The following is a 26951-nucleotide window of genomic DNA, read 5'->3' on the forward strand; positions in this document are numbered from 1 at the left end:
GCAGATTGCTTGAGCTGAGGAGCAAAACAAGAAGGAGTCAGGAAAATGGGCTAAGAGGACGTTGCAGAAGACAAGGTGAGAGGCTGGGGACATAGTCTAGGAAGTGGTGGCAGGAATAGAACAGATTTGTAATCTCTTATGGAAACAGACTTGCTGATGGGAGGTTTGGCTGCGGGAGGGGTGGAGGCAGGAAGGACAGGGAGGCAGAAGGATGGCTTTTATTTCTGGCTTGAGTGACACTCCCCAGTACCAAGGCTAGGAAGGCTTACTCAAGTCCAACTTCATCTCTGCCTCCTCCTAGGTAATAATACCCTCTGGGGTAAGTAAGGGGCATTTCTCTCCTGTTTAGCATGTGGAGAACCAAGGCATGTGTGGGCCAAGCCACACGCCTTAGTATAAACTGGGCAGAGAACTATGATTTGAACCCAAGTGCGGCCTTTGGACACCAGAGCCTTGAAGATCAGGGTGTGGTGACTGACTGTGTGATGTATTACGCAGTGTGACTTTAAGCAAGTTGTAAGACCTCTTGGAGCCCCAGTTTCCAAACCAGTAAGATGGGAAAGCAATGAAATCTGCCTTGTGGTGTTGCAGCAGTGGCTTAGTGAGGGAGGAGACCATCTGTCGATATTAGTGTGGCGACTCGATGCACAGCTCAGAGGTGAGCCCAGCTCTGTGCATGTGCGTGTGCGTGCGGGTAATGTTTGTGTACATGCACACATCACGGTGACAAGGGACCCTGCCCAGCTTTCTGGTGAGACAATAACATGCTTGTTTTTAAGGGTTTTTTGTTTTAATATTTTTATTTATTTTTTTTTTATTTTTATTTTTTTGGTTTTTTGAGGTAGGGTCTCACTCTATCCCAGGCTGACCTGGAATTCACTAAGGAGTCTCAGGCTGGCCTCGAACTCACAGTGATCCTCCTACCTCTGCCTCCCAAGTGCTGGGATTAAAGACGTGCACCACCACGCCCAGCTTTATTTTTATTTTTTTATTTGAGATATGTACAGAGAGGCAGAAAGATGGAGAGAGAGAAAAGGACTGAGGGAGGGAGAGAGAGAATGGATATGTCAGAGCCTCCAGCCACTGCAAACAAACTCCAGACGCATGGCCACCTTGTGCATCTGGCTTACATGGATCCTGGGGAATTGAACCCTTGGCTTTGCAGGCAAACACCTTAACTGCTAAGACATCTCTCCAGCTCATGTTCTTAAGGTTTTTGCACACCCTGAACCACACCTGTGGGTTGAGGTAGAAGCCCTCCTGCCTCCAGGTTGTGGTGAACTTGGATTGGGGGCCAGTGTGAGGTGAGTCAGGGCGCCTGTGAAGCTAGCCTGCTCCCCAGTGCTCTGACTTGACTTGAGAAGGCATGAGTGAGGTAGACATGAGCTGGTGGGGGGAGAGAGCGAGCAGGAGAGCTGGGTGAGTAAGAGGGAGGGGGCCACAGAGGGCAAGGAGGATGAGGAGGAAGAGAAAGAGGAGGAGGAGGAGGAGGAGGAGGGAGGAACCAGCCTAGAAGGAAACACACAATCACAGGTCTAGAGTCGGCCCTGCCCAGAGCTCCTTCCGTAGGTGGCTTTGGGAGCCTCCCTGTGCCCCTCTCCCGACCCCACCCTCTCTGACTTGCCTTTATGTTCTTGTTCCCAGGAGGCAGCTGGCACAGAAGGAGGCTGAAGGGGTGGTGCTCCCCATTTTTTTGCCCGGAGCCATTCCGAAGGGAGTGTCCCAGCAGGGCACACGCAGTGATTAAGGGGGAAGGAGGAAGGACACTCACTGTCCACTGCAGGACCTGGCTGGCGGGTGGGCTGGACAGTGGCCAGATCTCCCCTAGGCTCTTGGCTGCAATATCAGTGGCTCTGGCCCCTCCCAGTGGTCTACCCAGCCAGACACTCCTTCCAGAGCAGGAGGGGCTGTGGAGCCAGCTGCCTGCGACAGGCTGGGCCAGTCACCTCTGCCCTCCCCAGAGCCCCCCTGCCCACAGCCTGTTCCAGCTGGTTTTGAAAGGTGTCCCAATCTTCTTGACCCTCCAAAGCAGGCCCTGCCCCGAACTGAAAGCTGTGTCTCTAAACTGGCTGTACCTCACAGCCCCCACTCCCCTGCCTGGTGTCTGACCCACGGAGAGGACCTTCTGAGCCAAGCCAGCTGCCTCCTTGCCCCATAACTCCATCTGAGGCCTTCACTCCCCTCCACCCCCACACATACCCTCCTGCTCACAAACTTTTGACCTGACTGGCTCACCTCCCCCGACCACCACCACCAGCCCTGTCCACATCAGCCTGCCTTCTAGCTGTTCTGGGCCCTTGGCCACTTCGCACATGGGTTCCTTAGGATACTGCACTGGATGCCCTACACCCTGCATTTTCCCGTCTCCCCCCCCACACACACCGGGGCTTTACCTACCCCTAGACTAGAGGCTTCAAGGGTGCATCCCACTGCAGCCACCCAACCTGTGGCTGTTGAGGCAAACGTCTTGGATGAGTGTACAAAAGACATTACTGGGTCGATACCAACTCCATGGAGAACCTTGGTCAGCACTTTTACCTGCACATATCTGGGAATGGAGCAGAGCTACCTTGATCAGATACTTAGTGACTTTGTGAACAAAGGGATTGACTTCATTCTTTGGCTTCGCTATTCTGGAAGTAATTTTTTTTTTTTTTTGATGGCGATGAAGATGATGATGATACCACGTGTTCTGATGAAATCCTCCCTTCTTTCCTTCATCACCCAATTCCCTAATATGGTGCTCCCTCCCTACTGCTCCCCAGTGCCCTAACTTCTCTCCCCTCACCCAGCCTCTTGGGCTTTCATACGCTGTAGGCAGGAGTGACAAACACTTCCCAGGCTGTCGGGGAAGTCTGGGTTTTGACAGTTCTTTGGAGAACCACAGTGAGACCCTTCCAGTAGTCATCTGACCTGCCCACCTGGTGGGGGTTCTCTGCAGGGTGCACCCCAAGAAGAAACGAATCATGAGCATTGGATTTCAGGCGGCAATGCTTTAGTGGGAGCATTTTTCAGGGGTTCTGTAGCTCACAGGCCCCGTGCTGGCTCTTTGCGAGCCACTGTAGATTGGGACTTACGTTTGGCAGTGGGACACTCAAAGGCTTGTGGCCTGTTCTTGGGAGAGTTACAGAGCCATGGAAGGCCAAGCATCTCGTGGTCTCCTGTGGTTTGTGTTCCTTCTTGGTGACACATGGGACAACTAGTCAACGGGAAGGACTCCCTCCCCTGGCTCCTCCCCCGTTCCTGAGAAGAGCCAGCTGTTCAGTAGTTAATTTTCCCCAGGTGACCCACACAGTTCCAGGGGAAAGAGGCCTGACAATAACCGGCCAGTCTCCCATCTAGCAGTTTATTATAAAAGGGTGTGGTTTGAAGGACAGGCTGGGGAGTGGGTGCTGGGTCACCCCAAGTGGGATGGTTAGAATCCCTGGTTGGCGTTGAGGCAGTCTGTGTGAAGTGGGTGTCCCACGATGGGGAGAAGTGGCAGTGTGTGGCCCCTCCTTAGACGCATTGGGGTCAGTTCCTATGCCCCCCACTCCTGCAGGTCTATGCTCCCCACCTGCACCTCCTTTTTGTCGCTTGAATGACGGCTGTGCAATATTTGATTTGGTTAAGTTACAATGACGACCCTTTAAGGAGAAAACATATAATCCTAGTAATTTTACTGGGCTCAGGTTTCAGGCAAATGGAAACAAAATTGCCTCTAAAAATAAAACACAGACACACGGAATTGAATAAAACAATAATAATAAAAAGCCTCCCTTGCCTGGAGATAAGTGGTAAGGCATTTGGTGAAATATTAGAGATGTGGGGAGGGGGAGAAAAGCCAGGAGAAAAAAAGAGGAGGAAAGAAAAAAACTCGGCCCGTCCCTTGCTTTCATTTCTGTTTTCCCTTCCCCAGAGAGCTGAGTTTACGTGCTCTAAAGTGGAGCCGAAAAGGCCACGGGTGAAACCGGTCCTTGTCCCGCGCTGAACAGTACAGGTGGAGGCAAGGGGCTGCCTGCCAAGGACTTCTGGTTGGAGGGAGGGGTGGAGTGCTCGCTGCAAACCACTCCTGGAATGGCTTAACTCGCCGGGCGCGAATCGATGACAACCTCTCGCCGGCTGCTGCTGCTGCGGCAGGCAGGCTCGGGAGCAGCGCGGCCGCGTGCATTCGCGACCCCGGACCCGGACCCCGAACCCGCGGCGCTCAGGACCCCGGGGCGGCCAGGTGGGTTGGCGGCGGGATGTGCTCGCGGGGAGCCCGGAGCCGGGTGGTTGGGAAGGCGACGGGGCTGGAAGCCTTCGGGGAGAGAGCTCGGCGGGGCATTTCAGGCTCGGCGCCCGCCCAGGGGACCCTGTGACGCCTCGGGGCGCGGAGTGGCTTGGCGGGCGGGAACGCGGCGTCCGTCTGTCCATCCGTGGGACATTTCAAACCCTCGCCGGCTGCAGGGACGCGGAGCCCCGCTCCCCCGAGGAAGCCCGGACAGAGCCTGGAACTCTGCGGCGGCCCCTGTCGCTCTTCCCCGGGGAAGACTGTCCTCCTACCAGCCCCCCTTAGAGGCTGAGGAGAGTAAGGGGGTTCACAAAGGCAGGGGCGCAAAAACATTGTTAGTTTAAATTGTCTTTCAAAAAGAAAGAAAGAAAGAAAGAAAGAAAGAAAGAAAGAAAGAAAGAAAGAAAGAAAGAAAGAAAGAAAGAAAGAAAGAAAGAAAGAAAGAAAGAAAGAAAGAGAGAGAAAGCAACTTCGTCTCTCCGAGCTTCAGATGCAAAACTTAGGGGTGGGGGTGACACCATGACAGTTTGGCAGAAGTCGCCTCCTGAGATGTGGGCAGAAATTAGAGCAGCATTGGCAGGCGATGCTAAGCGCACTGGCGGGGGCAGTGGAGGTCGCATGGCCGGGTGGACGGAGGACCACCGGTGCCCTTCTCCATGAGTGCGTCGCTAACTGTCCGGGGAGGCGAGTCAAGCTGGGGTCTTGCAGCCCAGTTGGCAGAGGAGGAGGGACAGGTCCGTGAGCTCACACCTCGCGCGGGGACCTGTGTCCAGGAAGCCGCAGCCTCGGGACGTGGCCCAGTCAGGACTCTGAAAGGATTGCCCACCAGAGCCCTGAGTGCTGCGCGGTGATGGCTCCTGGACATGCCGCTGTGACCGTAGCTGCTTCTGCTTTCAGGACTGGAATCTGCCCCCACCACGGACAAGTGGGCAGGAGCCGCTCTTTCCTTCCTTTAGAAGCTTGGCCGTGGGCTCTTCGCAGTCCCACAAGCCATTTGGGGGCAGGCCCCTTCCAACCTCTCTAACTGTGGACTTTGGAATATGTAAAGGAAGTGATCAAAACCATCAGGCAGTTTTCCATTAGACAGAGATTTTAGGGAGGGGAGGGGAGAGAAGGACTGGGGTGAACTTGCAGGGTTCAAGTTGGAACTCTACTTTTCCCGGTGCCTCACCAGTTAAGTCTTTTCCAGGCTTAGGTCATGGGATGGATCTCTAGGAGTGCACAGTAGCCTGGGAACTGCCACCATTGTATGTCCCCTAAGAAAGCCACTCTCAAAAAACAAACAAACAAAAAAAAAAAAAACCTGTGCCCTTGTCTGCGGCTGTGGCATTTCCAACATGCTGCTGCCTTAGCTCTTCTAAGCCACCAGCTAAGGACCCAGCGAGGCAGCCCTGACACCTCCATGCATTTCATTTTACAGAGAAGAAACCGAGGCCCAGAAAGTGGGATGAGTTCTCTCAACTCACGTAGAGATGGCATAGGAATCCAGAGCCCCTTGCTCAGAACATGTGCCAACCAGGTCCTGTAGCCTCCACTTAGGTGGCAGAACTTGTTAACAGCAATAGATTTGAGTCCTACAAGACCTTCTTGAGCCCTTCTAGAAAAATGCACAAAGGACTGAAGTCGAACCCTCCTTTGACCTTGCATTCCTTTCCTTTACCTTACCCCGACCCCTGCTTCCCCACTCTACCCACCCAGGGGCACCTAGCACCTGTACATGGGCAGATGGATAAGTTCATAGGTGAGCCTTGCCTAGCTGTAAGTGAAGCCCAGGACGCTAGTAGAAGGGTCCCTCATTGACTGCTGGAAGGGTTCAAGAAAGGCTTCAAGAGGGAGGTGACAAGGTGATGTGACATGGGGGCAGAGACTTGAAGTAGAAAGACCCAAAGAGCAAAGGCTTGGAGGCTGCAAAACAAAGGCTTGTTCCGCCCCGTGAGCTGAGCGTGGGAGAGAGAAAGCAGAGAAGGCCAGGTGGGAAGAAAGGGGTGTGTCATCTAGAGACCACACTCCGTGCCAGACTCGGCTTGGCACACATCAACTCCTGTAATCTACTAGGCAGGTCAGATTTGAATCATTAGCCCACTTTGCAGATGAGGAAACAGACTCAAAATGGTTATAGAAGCAGTCCAGGAGCCTGAATTCAAAGGTACCCATTGTACCCCACTTCTTTTGGACTCTTACATCATAGTTGAAGGGACAAAAATCACTGTCATAGTTTTATTACAATACAGAATAGTGTGTAAGTGTTAACATAGAATTAAGTTTTTAAAAATATTTACTTATTTGAGAGAGGGAGGGAGACAGCAAGCAAAAAGAGGGAGACAAAGAGAGACAGAGAGAGAGAGGAAGGGAGAGAGAATGGGCATGTCAGGGCCTCTAGCCACTGCAGTTGAACTACAGATATATGTACTACCTTGTGCATCTGGCTTACGTAGGTACTGGGGAATCAAACCTGGGTCCTTAGGCTTCACAGGCAAGTGCCTTAATGGCTAAGCCAACTCTCCAGCCCAGAATTAACTTTAAAAAATATTTTTTAGTTTTATTTTAGAGAGAGAGGGAGAGACAAAGAGGCAGACAGAGAGAGAATGGCAGCACCAAGGCCTCCAGCCACTGCAAATGAACTCCAGATGCATGTGCCACCTTGTGCATCTGGTTTACCTGGGTTCTTGGCTTTGCAGACAAACGCCTTAACCGCTAAGCCATCTCTCCAGCCCCAGCATTATCTTTTTAACCTAGATTCTTTCTAAGCAACCAGTCAGCTATTCAACAACTATTGCATTGCCCACAGTGTGTTTCCAGGCATGCTGCTAAGTACTAGGCACCCATCATTAAATGAAGTCAGCCTCTGTCAGTAGGAGTAGTAACAGGAATGCGCATCCCTCACTGGGATTCAGTGGACCCGCTGAGGCTGTGTGTGGGAAGATACCCCAGAGGCATGCCAGAGAAGCAGCAACAGGAGGCCTGGGTGGAGAGGAGGGATAGGAGAAGGTAGGAAGGAAGGCGGTGGTGCGAGCTGGAATGGCAGCTGTCCCTGTGTCGCAGTCACAAGGGCTCAAGGGGACACTGGAATGCTCACAGTATAATCAGTCTTTGCCTCAAGTGCCTAGGAAGCCAGTTGAGCCCTGCTGTTCCGATGGCTTGTTTAGGCTATGTGATTGTGGGTTCCAAAGTAAGCCTGTAGTTTTGGCTCATGGTAGCTAGAGATCACAGGAGACCCAGCACAACTTCTGAGAGGTCTGGCCCCTCTTTGGAGTACTGCCAGACTGCCTAAGAACTGCCCCAGTATATCATGCTCCTCACACATCAGCCACGTTCCCCAGTGGCTAGGATGGCATGTCCCATGCTCGCGTACAGCTCCAAACCTCTGAACTTACTAGGGGCGCAGGAGCTGGCCCATGGTCGTAGGACTCGGTAGCAAAGCTAGGACGAGAGGTCTGGCTCTCTTGGCCATTCATGGCCCTGCCATGGTGATTTCTGGGCTCATCTAAAAACTCCTGTATTTACTCGCATCTGGTGCCATGTCTTGAATCTCTGGTCCTTCTCTGTGTTAGATGACAAGACATATCTCTCCTGATATGAGGATGTTAGATGGATGTGTGAGACAGAGCAGCCACAAATACTTCAAGATCTGTCCTGTTACTCTCCTTCCATCTTGAGTGGTGTGATGGGTGTGAGATAACTACCCATAACATGGACTGTCACTTCTGGGAGGACAGAGAGCTGATACGCCCACCTTGAACTTCTTGCCAGGGTAGCTGATGCTCTGGGAGCGTCTTCTGCGGAACTCCTTGCATACTGGCAAGGAAAATACTTGTCCCTTATTTTCCTCCTTTTCTATATTAAAAAAAAAAATCTGGATTTGAGGTCACCAAGTCATATTGAGTTTCATTTGAATATCCCACTGCCAGAATACAGGCATTTTCCTCCTAATACTGGGCTGATTGGCTTGATGAGGGCGGCGAACACCCAAGTGGGTGTCCCGTGTTTACAGCAATTACACAGGTGTATAATTGCATCGGGGTGTTTGTTTGCTCAGCCCTGCTCAGCTGTGCAGCCCCACAGGTTGGGCCAGGGAGAGGGCTGTTCGGTGTGTTTTCCTTTGGCTGGGAACTGTAGAGATGAATAGAGGGAGGGGAATCAGGTTGAGAGATGGTTGCCAAGAGCAATTTGGAGTCTCCTTATTAGTCAGAGATCGTGTTTTTCCTTTCTGAAGCCACCAGTCACATTGCAACTTCCATGCTGCCACGAAGGGCTTTCTTTTTGTGATTTGGTGTGTGTATGTGTGCTTGTTAGTTTTTGTTTAGATTTTTTTTTTAACTTGCTAGACTCCTCATGACTAAGCAAAAAAAAAAAAAAAAAGTAAGGAATGGATTGATGAGATGAGCCTTTGATATTATCCATTCTGCATGTCATTGCTTAATAAATTTGAATGCTGATGGACCCGGAGGTACCCTGATGGAGTGTGATGAGTAATTCCTTTGAAGGGGGAGTTTATCTTTGGTGGATGACAGTCAAGATTGAAGCATGATTTCACTTTCCCCCTGTGCCTCTCGATCTGGGGCTAGGCAAGAATAAGTACAGTTCTTTTCTGTTGCCCTCACACTTGGAAGGCTCCTCCATCAGGCCTGACTTAAGAAAGAGTGAATCTTTCTCACCCTCACTGTGCACCTCCCTCCACGCTGCAGAAGCCCACGCTAGTGAGAAGGAAGGCGTCCCCAACCCAGTCACAGTCAGGGTAAGAGCTGTTTCCTTGGGCCGGTGTGTTCAGGGAACAGGGGACAGGGAAGCTTGGCCAGCCAGATCCTGCCCTTCCTAGAGCAGGAACCCTGGAGCAGGCAGTCACCAGTCAATCAATGATCTGTCCACCAAACACATTGAGTGGAGCGGCTCTGAGACTCCAACCTTGAAAAATGGCCAAAGAAGATGGTGCGTACTCTGCGTGGGCTGTTTCATGTTTAGCTGCAAACCAGATGCAAACGCGTGACCCTTCCCGGTGATATCATAGAACTAGCCTTGGCCTCCAGCAGTGAGTGTGTTTCCTACACATGTGTGTGGGAAATGTACACAGGCAGCTCTCACTTGTTTGTGGGAGTGGATATATGCATAGAGCTCTGGTTTGTTTTTTATCTATGGATTTGGACAGTTCTGTCCATTTGTTTCTGGAACTAACAGAGGGGCTCACTGGGCTTCATGAAGCTACTGGTAAAGGCCACAACAGAGTGGACAGTGAGCCCAGCTCCTTGCTTAAACATCAAGGAAGGGCAGGAGAGATGGCTCAGCAGATAAGGTGCTTGCTTGTAACACGTGCTGGTCTGTGTTTGATTCTGCACAAAATGACACATGTGTCTGGAGTTCGTTCACAGCAACAAGAGGCCCTGGTGTGCCTATTCTCTCTCTCTCTCTCTCTCAAATGAATAAAAATATTATTTAAAAACTAGCCGGATATGGCAGTGCACGCCTTCAATCCCAGCACTCAGGAGGCAGAGGTAGGAGGATCGCTGTGAATTTGAGACCTCCCTGAGACTACATAGTGAATTCTAGGTCAGCCTGGGCTAGAATATGACCCTACCCCCCCCCACAAAAAAGTAATAGACTTAAAAATTGATTTGGGCTAGAGAGATGGCCCAATTATTAAAGACATTTGCTTGCAAAGCCTGGAGGCCTGGGTTTGATTCCCCAGTACCCACATAAAGGCAGATGCACAAAGTGGTGCATGCATCTAGTGTTTGTTTGCAGTGGCAGGAAGCCCTGGTGTGCACATACACTCATTCTCTCTCGAATAAATAAAAAACATTAAAAAAAAAAAACTCTGGGGAAGAAGTACAGGTAGAACTGAAGAGCTTTCCTAAGGATTGTTTTGTTGTAGACTTTTTGTTTCTTTCTGGGTTTTTGAACTACAGCCTTATACAGCCCAGCAGTCTCATCCTCATGTTCTAGCTGAAGATAATCTAGAAGTCCTTATCCTCCTGCCTCAGCCTCCTGAGTGCTGGCATCCCACCACACCTGACGTGTTTTGATGTCACTGTTAGCATTCATGTACGTGGGTGTATGCATGTGCATGTGTGTGTATGCAGAAGTTCAGGCACAGGCATGCACTGGATGGGTATATACGGAGGTCAGAGGACAACTTCTAGGTGTCAGTCCTCACCTTCGACCTTGTTTTATTTTATTTAAGAGAGAGAGAGAGAGAGAGAGATAAAGATAGAGAGAATGGGCCTGCCAGGACTTCTAGCCATTGCAAATGAACTCCAGATGTATGCACCATCTTGTGCATCTGGCCTATGTGATTATTGGGGAATTGAACCTGGTCCTTAGGCTTTGTAGGTCAATGCCTTAACCACCACTAAGTTATCTCTCCAGCCCTCAACCTTGGTTTTTTTGTTTGTTTGTTTTTTGTTTTTTGAGGTAGGCTGATCTGGAATTCACTAAGTAGTCTCAGGATGGCCTTGAACTCACAGCAATCCTCCTACCTCTGCCTCCTGAGTGCTGGGATTAAAGGTGTGAGCCACCATATCTGGCTTCAACCTTGATTTTGAAGAAGGGTCTCTCAGTCTCATTGTTGTTCACTGTTCATCATGCTACCTGGCCGGCAAACTTCCGGGAAATGCTCCTGTATGCATCTCCTATCTTGATATGGTATCCTGGGATTGCATAAGCCTGCAAGAGCTCCCAGACTTTATGTGGGGTCTGGAGAGCCCCAACCATGGTGCTCAGGCTTGTATATCAAAGCACTTTATCTACTGAGTCATCGCCCCAGCCCTTTAAAAAAATAACAACTGACTTGAGGTATAATTCACATGCTATATACTTAATCACTTAAAGTGTACAATCCAATAGCTTTTTAGTATATTTATGGGATTATACAACTGTCACAATAATCAATCATAAATATTTTCATTACACCATAAAGTGCCTTTAACAATCACTTCAGTCTCCCAGTCCTCAATGAGCAATAATCTATCGATTGTCCTTGAACTCTCGGTCTTCCTTCCTCTGCCTCCTGAAAATGTTGGGCTTACAGGTGGGCTCCTCCACACTCAGCAGCCATCTTATTTTCTAAGGGTTTATTTGTTCAAGGAAGCAGCACCCAAAGTATTCTCACGTGAGCTCAGTCACATGTGCCACAGGCGTCTCGAGAGCCATTGGACTTCTGGGGTTTCATGCATTGCCCGCGGTTTCCTCTGAGCGCCTCCCTGAGTTTCCGTCCAAATGTCTACAGGACAGTTCCACGGTTTCTGTGTGGCTGGTGTTCCATCTCACAGTGGCATCTCAGACCTGCATCAGAAGACTGCTCTGTCGTTGTTCTGAGCCCCACAGGGCTGACACGCAACAGAGACACCTGAGTTAGATTGTACGGGGGCTTTACCTCATTTGAAAATTACCAAAGAGGGGCTAGAGAGATGGCTTGGCTGCTAAGTGCTTGCCTGTGAAGCCTAAGGACCCCAGTTCAAAGCTCTGTTCCCCAGGACCCATGTAAACCAGATGCACAAGGTCATTTCAAAGCCTTCAGAAAGCTGACAGGTACCTGAGGAGGCTGGAGAATCAGAGTGGCAGCTAGGGTCCAGAGGTGATGACCCAGAGGCACCTCAGATATCCTCTCTTGAGATGAGGAGTAGGGGAGACTGGGGTTCTTCAAAGGGTTTCCTCACAGCGGATTCAAGCCGAACTGTTTGGAGTAAGTCTGGCATTGTCCCAAATTTAATTTGTAATAGGGACATTCTTCCACTGAGAATAATTCAGAGCTCTTGAGTAGAAGCCCTGACAATCCTGAGTGCCACACCTCGAAGGACAATTGTCCCAAGGTGCAGGAGTTATACGATGGCACTTAATTGATAAGTCATCCTTCTTGAGGACAGGGCCCAGATCATCTGCCATTGCTGTCCTGCGCATCATCCACTATTGCTGTCCTGGCTGGCCTGGTTGCACAAACAACCGGAAGAAGGTGGAGCTTGACTTGGTGTCTCTGTCCTCTTACTCTCCTTCCACAACGTCCTACCCACTTGTCTTAAATTCCCCAGAGCTTTCCTTACCAGAGCTACTAGTATGTCTAATAGCAGCCCAGAGTATCATTCATTCAGTCATTCACTCACACAACCATTCATTCAGTCAGTCATTCACACAACAACTGCTGAGCCATCTCCCCAGCTGAAAATGTTACTGTTCTGGCATATTTTAAGCAGAGAGGCAGCACAAGGCTAAGCCCTGAGTTGGAATTTCTGGATCCTTGAGTTGAATGCAGGAGGGTCTCCTGCTACTGCAAATGAACTCCAGACACATACACCACTTTGTGCATCTGGCTTTAGGTGGATAGTGGGGAATCAAACCTGGGGTTATCAGGGTTTTCAAGAAAGTACCTTTATACTATGATGGAGAATGGAATTTCAAAGGGGAAAGTGTGGGGGTGGGGAGGGAGGGAATTACCATGGGACTTTTTTTTTAAATTTATTTATTTGAGAGCGACAGACACAGAGAGAAAGACAGATAGAGGGGAAGAGAGAGAATGGGTGCACCAGGGATTCCAGCCTCTGCAAACGAACTCCAGATGCGTGCGCCCCCTTGTGCATCTGGCTAACGTGGGTCCTGGGGAACCGAGCCTCGAACCGGGGTCCTTAGGCTTCACAGGCAAGCGCTTAACTGCTAAGCCATCTCTCCAGCCCCCCCATGGGACTTTTTTTATAATCATGGAAAATGTTAATAAAAATTTAAAAATATAAAAAAAAGAAAGTACCTTTAACCACTGAGAACTATCTCCAGTCTCCTAGATATCCATAGTATTAATCTCCTGTCTGAAGTATTATTACCAAGATGTTCTTCCATTCTGTAGGCTATCTCTTCATTTTAATGATTGTTTCCTTTGCTGTTTACAAGCATTTAAAAAATATATTTATTTATTACAGAGAGAAGGGTAGACAGAGAGAATAGGCACACCAGGGCCTCTAACCACTGCAAACAAACTCCAAACACATGCGTCGTCTTGTGCATCTGGCTTCCATGGGTACTGGAGAGTGCAACCAGAGTTCTTATGCTTTGCAGGCAAGTACCTTAACTGCTAAGCCATATCTCCAGTCCCTGTTTGTAAGCATTTTGATTCTATGTAATCTGATTTGTCAATTCTTAGGGTCATTTCCTGTACTATTGGAATCCTTTTCAGAAAATTCTTGCCTGTGCCTCTATCTTGAAGTGTTTTCCTGTGTTTTCCTCTAATAGTTCCCCTCGTAATTCCCAGCCTTATTTTAAGTCTTTGATCCATTTTATATTGACTTTGTGTAAAGTGAGAAATATGGATCTAATTTCATTCTTCTGCATGTGAATAATCCTGTTTTCCCAGACCATTTGTTGAAGAAGCTGTAAGTTGTTTTCCCATTGTATGTTCTTGACACCTCTGTCAAAACTTCTGTGACTATAGCTATGTGGCTTTATTTATAGATTTTCTGTTTGATTCCAGTGGTTCACAAGTCTGTTATTTGTGTCAGAACCATGCTGTCTGTATCACTATGACTCTGGTATAATCTGAGACTCAAGTATTGTGGTACCTCTAACATTGTTCTTTCTGCTTAGTAGTATTTTAGCCATTCAGGGTCTTGTGCATTTCCAAATGAATTTTAGGACTATTTTTTCCTAGGTAAGTGAAGAATATCATTGGAATTTTTATGGAAATCGAATCTGTACATCACTTCTGGTAGTATAACCACTCTCACAAAGTTTGTTCTGCCAATCCATGAGCATGGCAAGTGTCTGTCTTCAGGGCCTTCCTCAGCTTCTCTCATCAGTCTCTTAAAGTTCTCATCACAGAGCTCTTTTGCCTCCTGGGTTAGGCTGATGTCTAGGCATTTAACATTCTTTGGAGCTATTCTGAATGAAAACTTCCCCTTAACTTTTTTCTTAGCAAGTTTGCTTATTGGTATGTAGAAAAAGCTACAGATTTTTATATGCTGATTTCGAACCCTGCTACTTTGCTGAAAGTATTTATCGGGCCAAAGAACCAATTGTCTGGTTGAGTCTTCAGGGTCTTTTAAGTATAGAGTGATGTCATCCACAAATAGCAATAATTTGACTTCTTCCGTCCCTATATCATTTTTTCTTATTGTTTTGGTTTTTCAAGGTAGGGTCTTGCTGTAGCCCTGAGGCTATGTAGTCTCAGGGTGGCCTCCAACTTACAGTGACCCTCCTACCTCTGCCTCCCAAGAACTGCAATTAAAGGCATGTTCTGCCATGCCCGACTTTAATGTATTCTTATTATTTTTATTTATTGTTATTTTTATTTATTTGGCAGAGAAAGAGTGGGGGGTGGGAGAGAGAATGAGAATGGGCACACCAGGGCCTCCAGCCACTACAAACGAACTCCTGATGTGTGCGTCCCGTTGCCTTGTGCATCTGGCTAACATGGGTCCTGGGTAATCAAGCTTGGGTCCTTTGGCTTTACAGGCAAGCACCTTAAGCTCTAAGCCATCTCTCCAGCCCTTCAATGTATTCTTTTAAAAAAATAATTTTTAGCTGGGTACACCCCTTTAATCCCAGCACTCAGGAGACAGAGGTAGGAGGATCACCATGAACTTGAGGCCACCCTGAGACTACATAGTGAATTCCAGGTCACATTGGGCTAAAGTGAGATCCTACCTTGAAAAAAAAAAATTTTATTATTTACTTGAAAACAGAAAGGAAGAATGAGAATGGGCTCACCAGGGCCTCTGAACTCCAGATGCACAAACCATTTTGTGCATCTGGCTTTACGTGTGTACTGGGGAATCAAACTGAGGCTGTCAGGCTTTGCAAGCAAGTGCCTTTAACTGCTAAGCCTTTTCTCCAGACCTTTAATGTATTCTTGTGTCCATTGATAGATTAATGGCTAGAGAAAATGCTCTGTGTATGCACAGTAGAATTGTATTCAGCCATAAAGAAAAAGAACATCATGATGTCTGCAGGAAAATGCATAGAACTAAAAATCATTGTGAAGAGTTAAATAAGCCAGCTAAAAAAGACAGCCGGGCGTGGTGGTGCACACCTTTGGTCCCAGCACTCAGGAGGCATAGGTAGGAGGATCACTGAGAGTTCAAGGCCAGCCTGGAACTAGAGCGAGATCCAGGTCAGCTTGGGCTAGAGTGAGACACTGCCTCAAAAAATAAAATAAAACAAATACCTTGTGCTTTCTCTCACCTATGGATCCTAGAGTGTAATTTTTCTATTGTGGAGGGTGGAGAATCATGAGAGAGAATGAAGGGACCCTAAGATGAGAGGGAAGAAGCAGAAAGGGGGGAAGGGACCTGTAGGATGGGGGTAAGGGGTAAGGGGACAAGGGAGTAAATGGAGGAGGAGGACCAAGAAGAAAGCAGTATATACAAGAATGCCGTAACGAAACCCATTACTTTGTTCATCTAAAGAAGCTAATGGAGGAAAATGGTGCTTGTTCCCCCCTGGTCTGTGCCAGAGAGGCAGCCTCCTCCCCAACTCTCCCCTGCTGGGCAAGGGGGTAGGAAGGGACAGGGAATAGCTCTATTCTGGAGATCTGAGCCCCGTGCTCCGGCCTTGGCTCCCACCCCGTAACCCTGACTGGACAATTCACAGGACAGCTGTGCCTGAAGACCGAAATAATTGGTGTTTATTAAAGCTGTCGGAGGGAGGGCCCGTAGGGGAGGGGAGAAGGCAGGGTCATATTTCTGCTTTCCAACGAGACAGAGAACCAGGTGAGGAAACTTGAGGCAGCCTCCTTGCCCACGCCCTCCCCACCCCCTGCCCTCCCCGGGCATGCACACACTGAGCACCAGGGAACTCCGGCTTGGGGCCTTGGCGGAGATTTTCTCTTTTTAATGAAGGAAGAGCCTTGAAGGTTTATTCGAATCAGGATTAATGTCTCTGTGGCCTGGACCTGCAGAGGAGACACTGGAGAAGGGGAGGAGTTACAGTGAAAAGAAACAGCTTGATCTGCCTCCCGCTGATGAGGAGGCCTCCCATTTGGCAGCTTCTCTGGGCACTGCTATGTGTCCTCTGGACGTGTGTGTGTGTGTGTGTGTGTGTGTGTGTGTGTGTGTGTCCTCAGTGAACTCCTAAACTTCAGTGTTCTAACCAGGTAAGCAGGACGCTTGGAATTCATGAAGCCACCCTGAGTATCCTTGGCTCCTGGTGGTGTGTCTTATTTTATTTTGTTTTGTGTTTCAAGACAGGGTCTCACCACGGAGTAAGCTAGCGTCAAATTCACGATCCTCCTCACCGCCTCCTCAGGGCTGGCTCCTCTCCGCCCTGCTCTTGGCCCTTGATTTGTACCGCGTCCTTTGTCATCTCTGAGGATGGCCGGGAAGCCGGCATGGGTGTGAACGTTTTCTCTTGCTTTTCCTTCTCTACTCACCACGACCCTTTTCACACCACTGGCATCTGCCCATCCAGACATCATTCTAGATACCAGAGTTGTCTCACGTGAGTTCTTAATGCCCCTTCTAGACTCTCCTTCTTCCCTCACTCTGACAGATCAACCTGGCAGGAAGCTCTTCACACTAGGTCACACTAGGGCCCGAGAACAGCTACCACCTCCCCGTGTGACCTTCAGAGAGGAAGCCGGTAGACGCACACTGCGGCCTCCCTTTTTCTCCACTGAGCCATATTGCAAGGAAAGCTGTGGTGCGATGCTCACGCTGGCAGAATGATATCCTCCATTGCCCAGTATGCTTCCACTGGGTGTGACCCCTGGCAGGCAGGAGACCAGTAGAGCTTAGCAGCTCCTCTGGATGTCTCTGGCCTTCCAGAGAGTATCCTCCAAGGGCCAGGACCTGTGGCTGGCCCTGATGGCCATGCTGCCGTGGGGCACTTCACTCTGCGGCCTCGTTCCTACTCCCTTCCCTGTTGCTGCTTCCTGCTGGGGACAGCATGGTGGGACGCCGCCCTGCCTCTCCCACTCCTGTGGCGCAGCCTCTCAGTGAACCTGGCTTCCAGCTCTTGGAAGCTTGTCCAATAACATGAGCATGGGTGGGGAGGCGTGCTGCAGAGGAGAGAGGGTGAGCGCTGGCCAGCCCAAGTGCATGCTGGGATGAGAGGCCCCATGAGCCTGGCTTGCAGGAGGAACTGGGACAGGACAGAAAGGACCCTGGGAGGAGAAACACAGGCCCACAGGCCTTTCCACAGGCATCGCAGGAGGGTCCTGGCCAGTGAACACAGAGCAGCGCCTACTGTGCCCAGACACCAACTGGCCCAGCAGACTACACGTGCAGGCCCTCTGCCCTCCCTTTACAATGGCTGGGCGACTGAACTTGAGAGGAAGGCACTCCCTCAGCTGAGTGGCCCAGATAGGAGTGTTGCTCAGGAGCGGGACTGTGGGCTGAGGACTTGGCTTGGAGGCAGGGGAGTGCTCTAAACTGGAATTAAGGGTGATGGCACACACTTGGGCTCTGAGGTCAGGCCTGATTCCAGTCCCTGCTGTCATTTGTAGCCCCCATGACCTTGACCTCTCTGGGCTAATTTCCTCATTCTCAGCGGGGATGAAGCTTGATGGTGATGACGGGTGGGCATCTCAGTGCCTTGGCCATGGCACACGCTCCCTACACGATGCCTTTCACCTGCGCTACTTACATCCTTTCCACTGCTCTCGCTTGCAATCTTCCAGTTTCCACCTCCCAGTCCACCCCTTCCAATGTCTTTTTTTTTTTCTTTGTGCTTAGTCCCCACTGTGATTGCTCTAACCCATGACCACCCAGGGAGGGCAAACCTCCCCTTCCCTGGGTTCTGGGGCCAGTGGGTTGGGGTCCTCCTCACAGTGCCCACCTGCTCCTCCTGGATGCACAGCTCCGCAGACTCAGTGAGCAGTTCTGTCCTCCTCCCTTTCTCCCATCACACATCCTTCACAGAGATCCATGGAACACAGAACCATGTAAGTGTCCTCTGCAGCCCACAGAGGAAGCCAGGAGTGGTCAACAGGGGCCATTCAAGCAGGTGTTCCCAGTAACATGAAGCGGGGGAGGCATCCACTGTGACAGGATCAGCCGTATGGCTTTAAACTATGTCTAGTTTTAGAAATAAGCTGATTCTGGAATACAGGGAGGCTTAAATCCATTGTTAGTTTGGGGTGACTGGATTCAGAAGTGGCTGAGGGTCACACTGTCCAGAGCTGGGTTCCAAGATGAGCTCTGATGTGAACAGAGAGAGCAATGGCCAGCTGTCTTCAGGACCTGGGGTGTTAGGAACATATGGGACACAGAATTACACTGTTGGGGCCACCAGAAGCTTAGGTCTAACTGTGACAAAAGCTGGCCAACTCTTAGACTGAGGTGGTTTTTTCATAAATATAATATAATATAAATATATATAATAAATATAATATAAATGATAGTAAAGAATTAACTGATGATCAATATCTCCAAGTAATTATTACTAAGAACGAAATCCAAAAAGGTGATAACATGGGAAAACTGAGCATGGGAGGCAATAAAAGAAATAGAAAACACCAGTATGTAAACTTTTGAAATGATTTTTGACGAGATCACATTATAAAAATGACATACCGCCAAAGACTTGCTCTGACCCAGTGTGCTGAGCTTCCACAGCCTGCCTGCAGATGTTTGTGTATTCCTACAGCAGCAACCCTGGCATGTGCTTCCTCATCTCTTGGCAGGGCCTTTCACAATCACTTGCCCAGAGCACCTTTAAGAAAGGCTTACAGGGCTAGAGAGATGGCTTAGCAGTTAAGTGCTTGCCTGTGAAGCCTAAGGACCCCGGTTTGAGGCTCAATTCTCCAAGACCCACGTTAGCCAGATGCACAAGGGGGCACACGCGTCTGGAGTTCGTTTGCAGTGGCTGGAAGCCCCAGCGCGCCCATTCTCTCTCTCTCCCTCTATCTGTCTTTCTCCCTATGTCTGTCACTCGCAAATAAATAAATAAAAAATGAACAACAACAAAAAAAAAAAAAAAAAAAAGAAAGGCTTACAGATGTTCCTCCTTGTAGGGATGCAGAGGCAGCTCCTGCCACGCAGCCACCCGTGCCAGAGGTGCATCTGCTGGACGGTGTCTCAGAGGCTGTTCGGCAGGACTGTGGCCTTGGGTCACCTGGCCCACTAGGACCACCTGGTGAGGGGAAGAGAAAATGACATCAAGCCATCAGGAGTCCCACTGGTCTGAGGGGTCTCCTCCTCTGAACAATGGAACCAGAACCTGCTGCCACATGTGACTGCCTGTCCAGTTTTGTGTCCTTACGCCAGCACCCCTTCATATCCTGCCCAGCCTGCCATGATCTATGGAAGAGGATTTTTAAAAATCCCAAAACAAAGCATCTTTGGATTATGGCACACAGCATGGTGCATAGAACTGCCCATGTAGCCAATGCGGGACCTTCTTAGCAAAGTGGGGACAGGAGAGGCCCCGAGGTGGGGGGGCAGTGCAGGTTGGAAGGCAGGCAAGGTAGACATGGCTGTCAGGGATGGGATGGGAACTTCGTCCCAGATGCTATCTCACTGTTGCTCTCATTCCACTCAGGAATGAGAGCCCCGCTTCCCTGGTTCCTCTGGTGGGTATTACCCCACTTCCTGAGTCACTGAGGGCTTCTTGGAGTCCCTGAATCTCTCAGAACTGATAGGAAAAGTAAAAGGATGAAATATGCACCGTCACTAGCACATGGTAGCTGTGATTTTGAAAACAGTTTTGATCTCTGGTTGCTTCTCTTTCCTTGTTGGCTTGTGAGTTCTGCCTCATGATGTTGTGGCATTTCTCCTTCTGCCACTGCTGCCAGGTCAGACTGGATGGGCAGCCGTTGCCTGGCCTTCTTAAGGCCTCCTGGCCAGCCTTATGTGGGCCACTGCTCTCCCAGAATGCAGGCGAGAGGGGCCGACCACCAGGGTCCCGCTCTCACAAAGGTGTCTTTGTCGTCTGTTTTCTCACCCTTCTCAGGGCTAGCTTATCACACAGCAAACCAAAAAGCTCCAGTCACGGTCCTATAAGGACTCCCAAGCCATCTGAGGGTGGTGAGTGTGTGTAGATTCACACTGTCCACCCAGCTAGCGACTAATTTAATCAATCCCAATGATCCGGTAGTGAAAACAGCAGAAAGGGTGATTAGCAACGCACCACGGTTCTCACTGGTGGTCGATTGCATTTTGTTTGACTACCAGGAAATAGTGCCAGGCTCTGTCCTAGCATGTCCCAGTGGTGACGGAGTATGTACCATTGTCTCCTAGAATGTCACATGGGACGACCATTTCTGCCCCTCACATTCCATGCTTCCCTGAGCTACAGCCAAGACCATAGACTACAAGCTTCGTTCAGCTCTCTCATCAGTCCCAGGAATGTGACAATTGTCGGTAGAGATCTCCTTGCCCCAAAGTAATGCCAATTAAAGGGGTGAGTCTGTCTGGAGAGTGGGGGAGATGGAACCAAGCCTGTGATGCCCAGGTTGTAGGGTTAAGGTGACAACTGGAATTACTCCTTCCAGACAGCTTTAACTTAATTGGAAAATTTTCCCCCTAGCTGGCCAAACCCTGAAGGGAAGAAACTATTTCACAGTCCCCAGGGCACATCATCTCCTGTCCATCAGCAAGCTTAGAGTGGACGCCAGACACAAAGTGCAACAGAAATGACTTTTCCTCACAATAAATGAGGCTGCGGTGTACATGTGTTTGTCCTACAAATTCATGAATGCAAGCAGACATAAATATTCCTAAGCAGAGCTATGTTTTGAGGACACATCTTACAGCCCTTATTTCAATTTCTGCCATTCTTTTTTTTTAATTCTTTTTTACTTTTTTTATTTTTTAGAGAGAGAGAAAGAGAGAGAAAGAATTAGTGTGCCAAGGCCTCACCCACTACTGTTGCATTCCAGATGCTTGCACCACCTAGACCTTGTGCCTGCCTCACCTTTGCGTCTAGCTTACTTGGGATCTGGAGAGCCGAACATGGGTCCTCAGGCTTTGCAGGCAAGCACCTTAACCATTAAGCCATCTCTCTAGCCTGATTTCTGCCATTCTTATGAATCTTACAAGTTTGAGTCACACAAACCCTGAGTATTATGGTGTGAATTATTTTTCAGTTTTGTGTTCCCTCTTTCTCAAAGCCTGGGGTCTCTGGCAACAGACCAAGAAGCAGGTTAGTCAGTATGCAGGATGTTTGGGGGATCAACTCACCAGGCACAGAGCAGGAAGAGGGAGAGAGAGGCTGAGAAGAGCTGCAGTGATACCCCACAGCTGCAGCCAGCCCCATGGGGACATCTGGAACTGAAATGCTCTCTCCAGGTTTGCTCCAGTTCTGCCAAAATATCCAGACCTTTATAGAACCTGGGATGCTTTCTGTGGCTGTTGAATGTGAGTGGTCCTTGGAAAGAAAGGGATCCTTTGGGGTCTGACAGCATCCTTTCCCCAAATTCACCTCTTGGGGTTGCCCTGAGCTGAGGGCTGACCGCTGACCTTGCTCCTAGAGGCTGAGCTCACCCACAGGTGGCTCATTTCTGCATCTGCTGCAGCCTGTCTTTGCCTCACCTTTCACTAGTTGACAGACTCCCTTTGGGCAGGAAATGTGCTATACTGCACTCTCTGTCCCCTTTTCAGTTCACAGCAACTGAGCACTTGACAAGTGACGGTGGAGTAGTGATCCAGGCTGTGGCCCAGCCATGGACATCTGACTTATTGGCTCTCTGGCCTGAGGACGTATCACTCATGTCTGCCAGGAGAAAGACAGCACAACTTAAGTGCTAACCTCCTCCTGCCCCCCAGGAACAGGTTCCCCCAGACTCTTGCTTTCAGAGAGTCAGAGCCCAGGAGGGCACAGCCCAGCCTTCCTTAGGGTGGAGTTGGCGTTGTAGGGGGGAAAGGCTTCCCCATCTGTCTGGCTGCAGAGCGCAGGTGTGGGCTGCTCTTCTTCCCAGGAGGTAGACTGTTGGCTCAGAATCCTAGAGCCACTCCCCACCTCAGCAGTCCACAGTGCTTTTGCTCCTGGCCACACAGCCTCCAGGCCCTCGCATACTCCAGCTCCATCTCCACCCTTGTCCTTGGCTGCCTGTTTCTGATGTTTCTCTGAGCTATTGTAACATAGTCAACTGGTCTAATCTCTTGGTCCCAGAAGCTCTGGGCCTTCCCAGTAGAGTCACCACATGACATTGTGGTTTCAATGGCACCACTGGCTGACCAGCTCCTCACATGAGGAGCATGCACACAGGCAGGACAGAATATCCATATCTGCCTTCCTCCTACACGCAAAGATACCCAGGAAACAAAGATAAAATAGCCACTATGTCTTCATAATGGAAGAGGTTAAAAGCCCATAACAGGGGCTGAAGAGATGGCTTGGCGGTTAAGGCGTTTGCCTGCAAAGCCAGAAGATCTGGGTTCGACTCTCCAGGACCCACGTAAGCCAGATGCACAAGGGGGCGTCTGCATCTGGAGTTCGTTTACAGCGGCTGGAGGCCCTGGCAGCTCTCCCCTCTCTGCTTCTTGCTCCCTCTCAAATAAACAGATAAATGAAAATATATTTATTTAAAAATCCCATAACAATGTAGCCAAAAATAGGAGAATGATAACACCAACTGCCTCATACTTACACTCAGCTCAGTATTACACACCATGAAAAGATGCAGCCAAGCAGGGCATGGTAGCATGTACCTGCAATCCACTCGAGAGGCCGAGATAGGAGGATATGGAGTTTGAGCTCAGCATGAACTGCCTAATGAGTTCCGGTGTAGCTTGGACGACTTAACAAGACCCTGCCTCAAGAAACCAAAAGTCGATAAACAAATAAATGGTCCAGACATTGCACAGCAGCAATGGCCTTGGGGTAGTGTTGAATTCAGAAGGAGCAGAATCATGTAGCCTTGAAGGCTACGCCTCTGCTGGGCTGGGCCGTGCCATGCTGGGCTGGGCTGGCATGGCTGTTGGTCCTCGTAGAGCTAGCTCCATTTCCACAGCCTCTGGAACAGGCTTGGTCACACAGCATTAAGACAGATTGGCACGGCTTCAGCACAGTATGCCTGGTACTTCCTCTGCTCCTGCAGGAGACTTCCTGTTGAGCTGCAGATCTCCAGGGACCAAAGCATCTCCCAGGCTCCAGCTACAGGCCAGCTACAGCTTTAATGCCATGTCCCTGCATCAGCCATTTCTGCTACTGCCTGATGAGAAAGTGGCCTCCTCCAGGGCCACTCTGACACCTCCACATACTCACCCTCCCCACCCCACCCCCACAGTGATCACTCTGCCTTCTCTTTATTATCAGGGCCCGAAGCCTCCATAGTCCTTAGCCCGTCGCCCCTAACCTTATATCCTGGGGAGACAAACCTGCCCTGGGCCAAGTGGGGCCACACTGGTGGCTGTGCGCTTTCTCACCTAACTGTCACCAGTGCCACGACTCAGGCTCTTTCACTGCGACTAAAGCAGTCGCGTGAGTTTCCTTGTTTTGATTCCTGCCCCCGCGCTAGGAATTAAACCCAGGGCCTTAGATACGCTATGCAAGTGCCCGGCCACTGATCCTCACCCGAGCGCTGCACTCAGGTGAGACCGTGCCCTCAGTTCAATACACAGCTAAGTCTACAGTCTGACCTGCACCAGAGACACACCTGGCAGAGCCACAGTGACTGTTGACTTGGGCTGAGTGGGAGACACTGGGATGGGCTCCAGGAAGCTGGAAAGAGGGACTGCTATATTGAAGGGGTGAGGGATAAGGGCCGTAGTGCGCACATCTTTCCAATTACACTTTATTTATTTATTTTTTTAAATTTATTTATTTATTTATTTGAGAGCCACAGACACAGAGAGAAAGACAGATAGAGGGAGAGAGAGAGAATGGGCGGACCAGGGCTTCCAGCCTCTGCAAATGAACTCCAGATGCGTGCGCCCCCTTGTGCATCTGGCTAACGTGGGAGCTGGGGAACCGAGCCTCGAACCGGGGTCCTTAGGCTTCACAGGCAAGCGCTTAACCGCTAAGCCATCTCTCCAGCCCTACACTTTATTTATTTTTGTTGCTTGTTTTGAGACAAGAGTCTTGGTTCGTAGCCCAAGTTAGCCTTATGTTCACAATCCTCCTGCCTCTGCCTCCCAAGGGCTGGAATTATGAATGACCTCTTTGTAGCCCCTGAGTCTGATGACATTGGAGAGACACGGGTGACTTGGGCAGATACAAATTCACAGATGCCTGAGAGGTGCTTATGTCCTGATTTCACCATCAAGCGGCTGGTCCACCTGCTCCTTCCTCACTCGGCATTTCAGACCGTGGCCCATCTAATGGCCTGGAGCTTATGAGAAGTGACTAACTTCCCCAGACCAAGGAACAGTACTAGGGGGTGATGAGCAGAGGCCCCAGAGATGGCCCTGGCTCTCCTGGGCCCTGGAAGCCACCTATCCATCAGCATTCCTGGCCAGCAGCCTCCACAGGAAGTTTGGGAAAGCCTGAAGGCCAGGCTGTGTGCATAATGCTGGAGAGCCACTGGGATGGCTAGGACAGGACCCTGCAGGGTCTCTCACCCAGCTGCATAGGCCAGCCACTTGGAGTTCTTCTCGGGCTCACCAACACCACAGCATGTCTCCTATAGCCTGCTCTGCAACCCAGGTTCCAGCCAACATCCTGGGCCCCATGCTTCCTCACTGCCTCCACGGGGCCAGTGCCCTCTGCTGCCCCCCACCCCTGCCTCCCACCTTCTGCTCTGAGCCAGAGCTGCCATACACAGCGTTTTTTATTTCTTTGGTTAGCAAAGCATTCATTCCCCAGTCCTCACTGTGGACTAAGGTCTTGTGAGTCAGTGAGGGATCCCCAGCGGATCAGCACCTTTGCTCCCAATTGGGAATATATTGCATCTCAGAACCCAAGCCAAACTTCTAGAAGCAAATCCCTGGACTGTATGAGCATAGCATTTTGAGAAACTGTAGCCTACAAGACCCATGACATCTTCCCCGCCTGTCTCTTTGAGCTCCCTTGGGCCCAGTAGACTTCAGTTCTCAGAGACTGTCTCTGAACTCCCAATTAAGGGTCCCTCACCCCAAGTCCCTGCAGTGTTATTGCCGTCTGGTCTCCTGCTGTGTGCAGTGCCCATCAGTGAGATCAAAGTTACCTTCCTGGGTCCTTGATAGCATAGGCACCGTAATGTAAGCTTCACGGCAGCAGGTAGGGTGGCAGTCCTGTTCATCACCATGTCCTCGCAGACCATAATGGCCCTGGAGGGAAAGTGGGACCCAAGCAAACTGCATCTTCTTAGGCACCTGAGATAGGCCTAAGCAATTTGTCTGGACCCTCCTGGAGCGTATGACCAGGCCAGGTCCCGCTGGACAGTCAGGGAAGTCTATTCGAAATGTGCAAGCTAAACAAAACTAAGATGTGTCCCGAGCAGCAGGTTCTCTCGGTGGGAAAATGAATAGGAAAGAGAGGTGCCCAGTGCAGGTAGGGAAGCAGCTGCTGGTGGAGTGGTGTTAGTCTCCTGGAATGTGGATCTGGCAGTAGATTGGGGCTCTGCCATGTTGAGCGGGTGGTGATTGTCTAGCTCCTTCTTGCCTGCCAGAAGCAGTTAATTCATCTTCAAAAGATCACCGAGGGGAGGGGGGCCGGAGGGAGGGATGGCTTAGCGGTTAAGGTGCTTGCCTGCAAAGCCAAAGGACCCTGGTTCAATTCCCCAGGACGCATGCTAGCCAGATGCACAAGGGGGTGCACTTGTCTTGAGTTCATTTGCAGTGGCTGGAGGCCCTGGTGAGCCAATTCTCTCTTTCTCTCTCTCCCTTTTCTCTGTCAAATAAATAAATAAGAAAATATATTTTTTTAAAAAAATCATCAGGCATGGTGGCACATGGCTTTAATCCCAGCACTCAGGAGGCAGAGGTAGGAGGATCGCTGTGAGTTCAAGGCCACCCTGAGACTACATAGTGAATTCCAGGTCAGCCTGAGCTAGAGTGAGACCCTACCTCGAGAAAACAGACCAACAACAGAAATTAAGATCGGGGGTAGTGTTTCCTATGTCCTCGGCCTAGATGAAACAAAGCCACATGAGAAGAAATACTCTTCACTGTACAGTCACGGTTTTCAAAGGGTATTGCCTGGACCAGCAATGGCAGCTGGGCCCGTTGATGGGAACTTGTCAGAAATGTAGAGTCCCAGGCCACACCCCATACCTACTGGCTCAGAGTGCGGTGTGTGGGGGGGGGGGGGGGCGGCTGCTGCTCCTTTTTGGTATCCTGCCTAGGTGATTCTGTTGTACAGTGACATTGGGGAGACTGATCCGATCCAAGTATGCAAGTCTTTTTATTTTACTTACAAAATAAGTACTTTTAATTATAGAAAAAATGAAAAATCAGAAAAATAAAATTAAAACATTAATCATTTTACCTCTTAGAGATAACTCCTATTGATGCTATTGATATCTTGGTATATCTTTTAGCAAACAAAAAATCACATTTATAATTTTTTTTACTTTATAAAATTGAAAGTATTTTGACCAGTTAGGTACTTTTAAAATTTTCTGGCATGTGTGTGTGCATGTGTGTGCTAGTGTATGCACACATGTGTGCTGATGCCTATACCCTATGTGGGTGTGTGTGGAGGCCAGAGGAGAAAGCTTGGAGGTCTCCTCTTTTGGCCCATCTGCCTGTTTCCTTGATATGAAGTTTCTTACTTAACCCAGAACTACCATTTCCATCATTTTTATTCCTTTGGGTAGCAATACCAGTGATTCTCTGGTTGCCCACCACCCCCTGCAGGCCTGGGATTACAGAAACGGGTGGCCAGACCCCACTGTTTCCCTGGGTGCTACAGGGTCAAATTCAGATGG

At 49.7% G+C, this 26951-nt stretch overlaps 1 protein-coding gene across 2 annotated transcripts in view; it reads left to right on the forward strand.

Moving 5' to 3' along the window:
• Positions 1–26951, forward strand: part of Zbtb7c (zinc finger and BTB domain containing 7C) — a 405924-nt gene that overhangs the window by 291045 nt on the left and 87928 nt on the right. Inside the window, exon 1 of one of the 2 annotated variants that reach the window (XM_045143822.1) lies at positions 3882–4207. The exons of the other annotated variant lie outside the window; for it this stretch is intronic. The gene's annotated coding sequence lies outside the window, so the exon portion shown is untranslated. Of the gene's footprint in view, positions 1–3881; positions 4208–26951 lie in introns of those variants that run through there. 2 annotated transcript variants of the gene reach the window in all.

This window comes from Jaculus jaculus, chromosome 2, assembly GCF_020740685.1.
Source record: "Jaculus jaculus isolate mJacJac1 chromosome 2, mJacJac1.mat.Y.cur, whole genome shotgun sequence".
Taxonomy (NCBI): Eukaryota; Metazoa; Chordata; class Mammalia; order Rodentia; family Dipodidae; genus Jaculus; species Jaculus jaculus.